Source organism: Melopsittacus undulatus, unplaced genomic scaffold (genome assembly GCF_012275295.1).
Source record: "Melopsittacus undulatus isolate bMelUnd1 unplaced genomic scaffold, bMelUnd1.mat.Z mat_scaffold_417_arrow_ctg1, whole genome shotgun sequence".
NCBI classification, from domain to species: domain Eukaryota; kingdom Metazoa; phylum Chordata; class Aves; order Psittaciformes; family Psittaculidae; genus Melopsittacus; species Melopsittacus undulatus.
In genome coordinates this window covers 25001-32500 of record NW_022994310.1, presented here as the reverse complement: position 1 = coordinate 32500, position 7500 = coordinate 25001, and positions in this window count along the sequence as shown.

The following is a 7500-nucleotide window of genomic DNA, read 5'->3' as shown; positions in this document are numbered from 1 at the left end:
CAGCGCAAGGGGGAGGGGGAGGCGGGGAGGGGGGGGGGGGCCGGGGGCCAGGGCCGGGGCCCGAGGGCGAATGTGGAAGGCGAATGCGACCTTCAACCTTCCCTGCCGACGCCCCTGCAGTACCGTAATCTGTGCATTTACTGGAGCACAAACGGTTTTTCTTACCGACCGCTTTTCTGTCCCGGCAGGTACGTCCCTGCGCGGAGATGCCTCAGCAGGGCCTGGCTCTCGCCTAGGCTTGCCTGGGGCCCCGGTGCTGGGGACGAGGTGGCGGCACCTCATAATGTTCACGCGTACGCACCGCACCCCACCCCCCCAACCCCCCCCCGCACCTCAGGGCTGCGCTTCACTTCCCCCCCCACCCGCGCTCCCTACCCGTGTCCCTGTTTCTCGGAGCTGTCCCTGCCAGGAGCTCCTGCTCGGTGTCCGGCGCTGCTCCCCCCCCTCAGCGCTCGGAGAGCCAAGTTGCCTGGGAGCACTGGGAGGGACTGGGAAGGACTGAAAGGGAGTGGGAGCACCTGCAGCAGGTAGTGGGAGCACTGAGAGGGATTGGGAGTTGAGCATGCTTGCAAGTGGGAAGACCTGGAGCAGAGACTGGGAGCACTGGGATATTGAAACCCCAGCAGTATCTGAGACCACAGAGGCCTACATTGGTTTGTACCGGTGCAAACTGGTCCGTACCGTTCCATAATGGGACGTGTAAATGTGCAGATGACACCAGCTCGGGTGGCAGCATTGATTTGTTGGAAGGAAGGAAGCTCTGCAGAGGGATCTGGACAGGCTGGAGCCATGGGCTGGGGCCAATGGGATGAGGTTCAGGAAGGCAAAGTGCCGGGTCCTGCACTTGGGCCACAACAACCCCCTGCAATACTGCAGGCCTGGGGAAGAGCAGCTGGAAACTGCTCATGGGAAAGGAGCTGGAGGTGCCGATTGATGGAGCTGAACGTGAGCAGCTCGTGCCCAGGCAGCCAGGAAGCCTCCAGCATCGTGGGCTGGATCAGCACCAGTGCGGCAGCAGGGCCAGGGCAGGGATTGTGCCCCTGCGCCGGGCACTGGGGAGGCCGCACCTCGAATCCTGTGTTCAGCTCTGGGTCCCTCACTGCAAGAGAGACCTTGAGGGGCTGGAGTGGGGCCAGAGAAGGGCAATGGAGCTGGTGCAGGGCCTGGAGCACAAGAGAGATGGGGAAGGGCTGAGGGAGCTGGGGGGTTCAGATGGAGAAGAGAGGGCTCAGGGGGGACCTGATGGCTCCCTCCAAGTGCCTGACAGGAGGATGGAGCCAGGAGGGGCTGGGCTCTGCTCCCAAGGAACAAGGGATGGGACGAGAGGAAACGGCCTCGAGCTGCACCAGGGCAGGTTTAGATGGAGCTGAGGAACAATTCCTGCCCCAGAGGGTGCTCAGGCGTTGGAGGAGGCTGCCCAGGGCAGTGATGGAGTCACCACCCCAGAAGTGTTCACACACCCTCAGTGCCATGGGTTAGCGGTGGCCTCGACAGTGCTGAGATAGATAAGGCCTGCACTGGATGAGCTTAAAGTTCTTTTCTGACCTGGTTGATTCTATGATTCTATGATCCTTTTTGCTGAGGCACTGGTGAACCAGGGGTTTTCTTTACTGTGAGAGTGACAGAGCACTGGAACAGGTTGCCCAGGGGGGTTGTGGAGCCTCCTACATTGGAGATATTCAAGGCCCGCCTGGACATGTTCCTATGTGATGTACTCTGGGTTACCCTGCTCTTGAGGGGGGTTGGACTGGATGATCTTTCGAGGTCCCTTCCAACCCTCGGGATTCTGTGATTCTGTGTGAAGTGCACATGACACAGCAAGTGATCTGTGTGTCTAGTGCACCGGAAGGTGAACAGTTCCTTTTGGTGTTAGATCTGTAGAGGCAGATTTATCTCCAAAGCAAATCAACCATGTCCCAAGGAAACAGGCAGGGAATTCTGAGCTGTATCTTGAACACTGCCAGGGATGGGGCAGCCACAGCTTCTCTGGGCACCCTGTGCCAGTGTCCCACCACCCTCACGGGGAAAAACGTCTTCCTGAGATCTCTTCTCAGTCTCCCCTCTCTGTCACATTAAAGCCCTTCCCCCCTGTCCCATCCCCACAGCCCCTTCTTCTCCCCACAAGCAATGAGCCCAGATCCCAGGAGCTCCCCTCAGCGGCCGCAGCTCCGCTGCCGCCTCAGCAGCACAACTGCACACCCACTGCAAAGCGGCCACACTGGGGAAGTCACCTGAGGTGCTCTTGGCAACTCCTAAAGCACCCCGGGATCGCAATCGCCACCCACCTCGTTCCACGCTCCTGTGTCCACGGGCGTCACCGGCTGCGAGACACCGAGATGGGAACCACCAGAGGACCTGCTCTTGCCTCCTGCACCGGTAGCTTGTGTTCCGTGGGGCAGCTGTCGTCTCCTAGAGCTTCTGCTGAGGGGTTCCGTGGGGTTCCGTGGCCTCACACCCCTGAACACGGAGTGTTCCACAAACAGGAACCCCCGTGGTCCCCGTGTCCCCGAGGTCATCGTGACGCGTGACCTCTGACTGAGTCCGTGGGGTGCTCCGCAGGCGCCCGAGGCATTCTCTGGGATTCTCTAGGGGTATCCCCAGGATGCTCTGGGAGTGCACAGAGACACGGGGGCTCCGAGCAAGCTGCTGTAGCGGAATGTGTCCCTGCCCGTGGCAGGGGTAGATCTGGATGCGCTTTAAGGCCCCTTCCGGCTCAACCCGGTCTGGGATTCCACGGTTCTCTGCCGTGCCGATGTCGGTCGCTCTGCGCTTGTCGCAGGTGGCCGTGACGCCCCGTTCCGTTGCCCGCGTTGAGCTGCGACCCCCCGCACGCTGCACCTGCGCACCACAGGTAGTGAGGAAGAGCAGCCCGTGAGGGACCTCCCCGAGCCGGCTGGGCAGAGCCTGGTCGTCCGTCCCCCCCCCCCCCCCCCCCGCAGTGACTCCCGGAGCACCCCCGAGCGGCCAGCGGCCGGGGGCGCGGTGCTGCCGCCGTCACAAAGCCGTGGCGGTCGCCGTGGATTTGCCCGTTGTGACAAACGGGGCCCCCTCGTTGAGCGTGGGCTATTGAAGGAGCCGGATCCCTGCAGCAACCAGTGCAGAGGAGACCCCTCCGTCGGGAGGCTGCGTCTCCCGTGGCTGCCCCGCACATCCGGCTACGCGTTCTTTGACTTTGCGATCCCGTTTGAGTGCGGCTGGAAACGCGTTGTGGGTGCGTGCTGTGAAGGGAGGAGAAGCTGTCGGGAGATGCGCTGCTGCCACGGCAGCTGTAGGAGGAGAGGATGGGTGGAGAAGGAGGCACCGGGCTTGTGCCCAGTGGGAGGTGGCTGGGGAAAAGGATGCCCGAACGCACCCCCCAGACCTCAGGGCTGCGCTTCACTTCCCCCCCCCCCCCCACCCACCCACCCACCCCCCCACGCGCTCCCTACCCGTGTCTCTGTTTCTCGGAGCTGTCCCTGCCAGGAGCTCCTGCTCGGAGTCCGGCGCTGCTCCCCCCCATAGAGCGCTCGTAGAGCCAAGAACGCTTTTCCTCCCCTGCCGGGGCGTTGCTACGGCGCTCGCCTCCCCCTACCGCTGCTCGGGGGCTCTCCGCTCCTCCGCGGGGGGACGCCAGGTAGACCTGGTGGCCCGGGAGCGGCCGCCGTCTTCCCCCCCTTTCCGCCCGTGCCTTCGGGTAGACCTGGCGTCTGCCGGCGAGCCTCCCGGCGGCCGGCCGGCCATGTCGGGAGGGAAGCGGGAGGGGGTGGGGGGGGGTGGCGGGGGCGCAGCGGCTCCTGCAGACCCACAGGTGCGGCGGCTAGTGTCTTTCGGTCTGTCTCTGCTTAGAAGCTTGCAAGGGGAACGCGATCTTCAGCCCTCCCTGCCGTCGCCCCTGCGGTAATCTGAGCATTTGCTGGAGCACAAACGGTTTTTCTTACCGACCGCTTTTCTGTCCCGGTAGGTACGTCCCTGCACGGAGATGCCTCAGCAGCATCTGGCTGTCGCCCGGGCTTTCCTGGGGCCCCGGTGCTGGGGACGAGGTGGCGGCACCTCATAATGTTCACGCGCACGCACAAACACACCCCCCCCCCCACCCCCCCCCACCCCCCCCCCTTTTTTCCTCCGCTTCGCTGTGCTTTCCCACTCCCGTTCTCTCGTCATTCTCTCTCCGGAGTTAAAGCCGGAGCCCGCAAAGCAGGGAAGCGGAAGAACGGTGGCTGGGGAAAAGGATGCCCGAGCGCAGCCCCCCCCCCCCCACCTCAGGGCTGCGCTTCACTTCCCCCCGCGCTCCCTACCCGTGTCTCTGTTTCTCGGAGCTGTCCCTGCCAGGAGCTCCTGCTCGGAGTCCGGCGCTGCTCCCCCCCATAGAGCGCTCGTAGAGCCAAGATCGCTTTTCCTTCCCTGCCGGGGGTTGTTGTCGTTTCCCCCGCCCGGCTCCCCCGAGCACCTCGGGGAGCTCCCGGGCGGGCTGAGCGCTGGCCCCGCCTGGCAGGCGGCGGAGTCCCTGCCCCTGCGAGCGGCCCCTGGGCTGCGGGGACCCTGCCGGCGAGGACGGCGCCGGGCAGCCGGGGCCGGCTGCACGGCCGCGTTCGCGCCCTGCAGCCAGCCGGCCGGCCCCGCCCGGGACGAGGGACCCGGCTCGCCCCGTCCCTCGCACGGTGCGGAGGGGAGCCCCGCTCTGCGGCGCGTCCTCCTTACCTACGCAGGGGCACCGAGGCGGTCCTCCTGACAGATCCTCTCTGCGGCTCGCGCGTCTCCCCTGGGTGCCTGCCGGCAGCGTGCCCCAGCCCCTGCTCCTGGGCGCGGCCGTCTCTCTGCAGCCCTGCCCGCTTGCCGGCATCTGTCCGGCGAGAAGGGACCGAGAAATACCCGCCCGAAAGAGACCCTACCTATCTACCGAGCGAGCGAGCGAGCGAGCGAGAAAAGGCTGGTGAGTGCCCGGCAGCGCCGCTCGAGCTTGCGAGCATCCCGGCGGGCGGGCGGGGAGCGGGCGGGCAGCAGAGGGGTTGCTGCGGCGCTCGCCTGCCGCTGCCGCTGCTCGGGAGACCCTCGCTCCTCCGCGGGGGAACGCCAGGCAGGCCTGGTGGCCGGGGACTCGGCCGCCATCTTTCCCGCTTTCCGCCCGTGCCTCCGGGTGGACCTGCCGGCTGCCTGCGGCCGAGCGCTGGTGGGGGGGGCGTAGTTTTCCGTCAGGTCTACCGGGCTCCGCGGGGACTCTGCCGCATTTCCAGGGAACGGTTCCGCTCGCGCCGCCGCTAGCGGGAGCTCCGGCTCGCGCCGGACTTAGCCGCGCTCCCGCGGTGCCGAGGTAGACCTGCCGGCTGCCTGCGGCCGAGCGCTGGTGGGGGGGGCGTAGTTTTCCGTCAGGTCTACCGGGCTCCGCGGGGACTCTGCCGCATTTCCAGGGAACGGTTCCGCTCGCGCCGCCGCTAGCGGGAGCTCCGGCTCGCGCCGGACTTAGCCGCGCTCCCGCGGTGCCGAGGTAGACCTGCCGGCTGCCTGCGGCCGAGCGCTGGTGGGGGGGGCGTAGTTTTCCGTCAGGTCTACCGGGCTCCGCGGGGACTCTGCCGCATTTCCAGGGAACGGTTCCGCTCGCGCCGCCGCTAGCGGGAGCTCCGGCTCGCGCCGGACTTAGCCGCGCTCCCGCGGTGCCGAGGTAGACCTGCCGGCTGCCTGCGGCCGAGCGCTGGTGGGGGGGGCGTAGTTTTCCGTCAGGTCTACCGGGCTCCGCGGGGACTCTGCCGCATTTCCAGGGAACGGTTCCGCTCGCGCCGCCGCTAGGGGGAGCTCCGGCTCGCGCCGGACTTAGCCGCGCTCCCGAGGTGCCGAGGTAGACGTGGCCGCGCTCCCGAGGTGCCGAGGTAGACGTGTCGGCCGCTCCTCTTCCGCGGGAGTCCGAAGGGGTCGCTGTTTTTCGCTGCCTCCAGTTGCCTCATCGTAACTGTCGGCTGCGCTGCTGCGCCACCTCGCTGAGCCTAGCGGCCGGTCTTGCTAGCTGCCGCGGGAGGAGACTTATCTGTCCGTATTATAGGAGCGAGTAGTGGCTCGTCTCCGAAGCGGCGCTAGCGAGCGGCTGTCACCCCCGCGGCTCTGCCGTCGATAGCGAGGGGGCACTGGGCAGCCGTGGCGACGCTTCCCGAGGGTTTCGGCTCGTTCGTTCGGCTCTCCCGCGGGGCGAGGGCGAGAGCGAGAGACGACAGACCGGCGGCGGAGGCCGGCACTCGAACGCTGGAAGACCGTGGCGGCGGGAACTCGATCCCAGGTCCGAATTATCTTCCCCGCCCGGTTCTCGGTGAGATTTGCGGAAGAGGGCTCCGATGATGGGCAGGGTGGCGGCGGCGGCGAGCCCCGAGCCCCGCCGGTTACGTGCGCACGTCCCGGCGCAGAAATTTAAGCAAGCCCGGGTCCGGCTCGCCGCTTTGCCGCGCTTGCCTTAGGGGCCCCGGTGGCTTGGCCGAGGTGGCGGCACCTCATTTTCTGTCTCCCTCTCCCTCCTTCGTCTCCATTCCTTTTACCTTTCCGTTTACCCTCTCTCGCCGTTCTTTTTACCGGCGTTAAAGCTGGAGCCCGCCAAGCGGGGAAAGCGAAAGAGGACGGTGGCTGGCCGGAGGGAAAGAAAGGAGTCGGGCTCGCGGGAGCTCTCCCTCGGCCTTCTTCGGCACCCGGCCCCGACTAAAAAGCAGTCCCCACGGGGTGGGCTCGGGCTGCCCTGGTGTGGCGCGTGGTGTGTGTGCGTGTCTCAGGGAAGCACCCCACCGTTTTGGGCTGCCGTGGGAGCCCCCTTTACTTTTGCTACTTTGTTTTCTCTCTCGTCTTTTCCTCTCTTCCCCCCTTCCCCGACCGATCGATGAGGCCTTTCGGGTCGCGTCGGAGAGGGCCCCCGGCGGGCCGGGCTCGTCTGCGCTCCTCGTCCTCGGACGGGCCGCGGGCGGTGTCCGGTGTTCAGGCTGGGCGGTCTCCTTTCCAGCTCGCTTCCCGTTGCCTGCGAGGTGTCGTTCTCCTTCTTCTCCCCACCGTCACCGCGAGCGAGGGAGCGAGGAGCCGCGGCCGCGTCGGCGGGTTCGAGGTGCGTGCCTCACCGCGTCGGCCGCCGGCGTCCTTCCCGCTCTCGCTGTGCTCGACGGCGGGCGCGGGGGAAGTTGCCCAGGGACTCGGTACCGAACCGGGCTGTGTGACGGCCGCGTGGCCCCGCGAGCCCTCAGGTGTCCTAAACCACGCGAGGTGTTGCCGGTGCTGGCCTCGGTCCGTGTGCCCGCGGGTGCCGGCCGCGAGCAGCGCTCGGGCGGTGGGGCGGCCGAGCCGCGAGAGAACGGGCAAGAAAGGCGTTGAAAAGGGACGACCGCGGGCGGCCAAGGGGGGCGTCCCCCTCCGCCGCGGCCGCCGGCCGCGCCGGCTCCTTTCCGTGCCGCCTCGCCGCCTGCTGCCGAGCGAGCCGCCCCGGCGAAGGGGCCTCGGTCGCCGGGTCGCACCCGCCTCGACGGGTCGCTGCCTCCTCTAGCACGTCCGGTGCTCGCCGTGGCA